This window comes from Frankliniella occidentalis, unplaced genomic scaffold (assembly GCF_000697945.3).
Source record: "Frankliniella occidentalis isolate FOCC.00 unplaced genomic scaffold, Focc_3.1 Scaffold10, whole genome shotgun sequence".
NCBI lineage: Eukaryota > Metazoa > Arthropoda > Insecta > Thysanoptera > Thripidae > Frankliniella > Frankliniella occidentalis.
Window position 1 is genome coordinate 1,654,482 of NW_026267140.1, and position 3,307 is coordinate 1,657,788.

At 48.5% G+C, this 3,307-nt stretch overlaps 1 protein-coding gene across 1 annotated transcript in view; it reads left to right on the forward strand.

The window, feature by feature from the left end:
* Nucleotides 1-3,307, forward strand: part of LOC113214894 (uncharacterized) — an 86,913-nt gene that overhangs the window by 3,443 nt on the left and 80,163 nt on the right. The window lies entirely within an intron of this gene.

Below are 3,307 nucleotides of genomic sequence, written 5' to 3' on the forward strand. Positions count from 1 at the left end.
TAAAACCTCTTCAAAGAAATTAACCAATAATCGTCACGATGCTGTTTAGGACAATGCAATGCAAACCGACTACAAAAATTGGTTGAGTTTCTTGAAAAGTTGCCTTCAGGCCTAAACTTAAACAGCAATGTAGGCTGCCTTGAAAGACGAGCTGAAATTAAAAATTTTCCAGCACTCACTAAAGGTTTCACAGATAATAACACACTACATCTTTTACGTTTTCAAATATTTTCTTGTTTCTGGGAAAACTTTTTATATCTTCCCGTTCTGATGCTCGGATCACGTCGCTGCGACAACTTGTGTGCGCAACACGAGTGGCGCGTGCACGGCAGGGCGCGGCCCGGCGGCGGAGGCGGTGACGGGTGGAGGCTGGAAGCGGAGCTGAAAGCCTTCATTTACCGGCCTTTGTGCGCAACAGTCCTTCAGCAACAAATTAATTCCCCCACTCCTGCGTTTAAATTCGTCCCATTCTTCTTATTCCTCCTTCCCTCTCTCCCTTTCTCTCCCCCTTCCCTTTGCCCACAGCCTTATTCCCTCTGCCCCCTCCCCATCCCTCTACTTTGCTTTCTCTTTACTGCTAATTTCTTCTATCTCCGTCTGATTCAGGTAGCGCGTGGCCAGCGTGCCCCCTGCCCGTCGGGTTTGGTACGCCGCCTGCGTACGGACCTAGTGGCCCACTAAATTAAAAGGCCGCCCCGCAGTTTGGCCTCGCTACGCTAACGCTACGCCGCGCCGCGCTACAAGCCCTGATTTCTCATTATTTTTGGACGCCCCCAACATGGGGTGCGGCAGCGGTGCTGCACACAGGCCTGAAAAAGCACAGGCAGTTGGTCGAAAGAGGGATCAGGAAAAGAGGTGGGGGGCCTCGGTCGCGCCGCACATTACAGGCAAGCATCGGAGCAATACGGCTACACAGTATTGAGCACAGACTTCTAGGTCATACAGTTGCCTCGTCTTGCCTTCCTCGCATGAGCACGGTTACGGTGGTGTAACTGTGAATGCGCAGCAGTGTTGCGGGTTTGGCTACCCAATTCGCCCATAAGGCGCCATGGCCCCTGCAGCCCTGGCGGGTATGCAATCCCGCAACAATGCTGCACATTTACAGTTACACCGGGTACAGGAAATTTTAACATGGAGCCCTATGGGGACTACAGTAAATATGTACGGATGTCCTGTACCTCATCATATGTACGAAAATCCTGTACCTTTTGGGTACCTTTCCTGTACTTTGCCGTCTTTTGCTACAGGATTTTAAACCGTGTACCTTTTATACCTTAAACTACTGCCAATTTAGGTTTTATTTTTTCATTAAAAAGCGTATACTCTACTCTTACAAGCCCGAGGGGGCAATAACTCCGGGAATCATGTGTACATCTGCCTGGGAATCATCAGGATAAAAATTAATCGAAATCAACAGAAATCGTTTAAACTAAGTGGGAAACTAATGAAACTGATACAAAGTAGTCGCAATAAGCGTTTTATCCCACTAGAAAACCTAAGGCATGAATATAAGTGGATGGGAATCACTGGGAATCAAGTATTTCGGGAATCATGTGTACACACCAAAAGGGAGTTATTGCCCCCTCGTACAAGCCAAAAGGTAGAATCGAAAATTGTTTCACCCCTAACTGTTCAACCCTTTCGTGTGTTAGTATATACTTTGGATTTCCAGAGCACTTCCGGGCCGACTATTTCGTGCGGTTCTCGTGACTTTTGCTAACCGTGCCGTGCACGCGAAATTATGCAGAGGAAGCAGCAGCCGTCTCGCCCGAGCAGACACGTCGCAGCTCACTCACTGGAGCCTGTAATGAAAAGGAAGCAGACGTGAATGAGACACGGAGAAGATTAGAAAACACACACACACACACACACACACACTCACACACACAGTCACACACACCTCTTACAGCCTAATGAACACCAACCACCGCCCGTGCTGACAGGTGATACATACGGCTAACACTGTTAAGAAATAGGTGATCTCCCGAATAGACGGTAAACACGACACACGACGTGTTATTTTCTAAGACGCAAAGCATCTCTTATGGAAAGAATACAAGGGATCGTATTGGTTTTTCTACAACTGCTCTGAAAATTAAGACGCCATTTTCATCGTCTGTTTTTTTTTTTTTAATGGGGGCATTTCAGTTTTTAAATAAATATACAACAGTCTTTTACTTCAAAACAAAACCCTTTTTTCGTCCCATCCAGTACGACGATATATTGTAACGGTATACGTGTTGTTCCTGTCCGCTGTTTCCCCAGGCTCCGGCTGTCGCCTCACGGCACGTCCCTCCTGCTCGTAGTCTCCTGCTTTAGCTTTTCAAAGAATGACTGGCTTTCGTTTGACTGCGACACGCTTCTTGCCGCTCTTGCGCCTTTTTTATTTTTATTTTTTAGAAAAGCTGCATTTTTGTCGTCGACTTTTTTTGGGTTTGTTGTTTGCCTTCCGTCTCCACGGCGCGCTCCCTCGTGTAGTGCGTAGCACACTGCATTTGCGTAACGACGCGTTGCCGCGCCGGCGACGTGCGCTGAATGGCGAGGAATCTTGTTAGAGGGAGTCGTAATATTCCAGCGATGTTGCTCTATTGTTTCCTAGGGGCCAGGCTGCGGTGCAGAGGAGGCAGAAGTGTACGTCGTCATCCATAGAGTTAAGATAATCTTGTTTTAAAATAACATTCTGCAGGGTCAGAGGATTTGTTTTAGGACGCTTTCAAAAGTAGGGGGAAAAGGAATCTGTCGTAGTGGACAAACTTTGTTCGATATTGTAAAGTCGATAGTTGACATCAAGAATCCGACGCTTCCAGCCAGAAACTAGTTGTCACGACGCGGACACTTATACTTTGAGAGGTATAAGGGGTCATTCTTTCTAAGTTTTCACTCATCCACAACAGTGGGATCGCCCACCTGAAGTGGGCGTTTTTCACCTTCATCCACGACAGCGTGGATTAAATCGCTCACCCGCATAGGTGTGCGACATTCGCACACTTCCTAGTGCACACCCTTCCCCATCTCGCTCCCTTGCTTCTGCTGTCTTTCCCTCGCAGTTTAGCGCCCCCTCCTCTGGTCCCCTCTCTCTCTCTCTCTCTCTCTCTCGCCCAAGGATATTAATAGAGACGCAAAGTGAAGTTTAATAAGAACAAGTAAAGTTTAGGGGTCTAAGGTGTTGGCCCCGCCCCGCACCCCTCTGTGTTTGCGCCGCTGCGAGCGACTCGTGTAATAACGCATTACGCGCCAAGCTCACCCCCCTGCCCCGCCGGGACACTGCCGCGATGTGGAGTCGGCCGCACCACACCGCAGCGCAGCA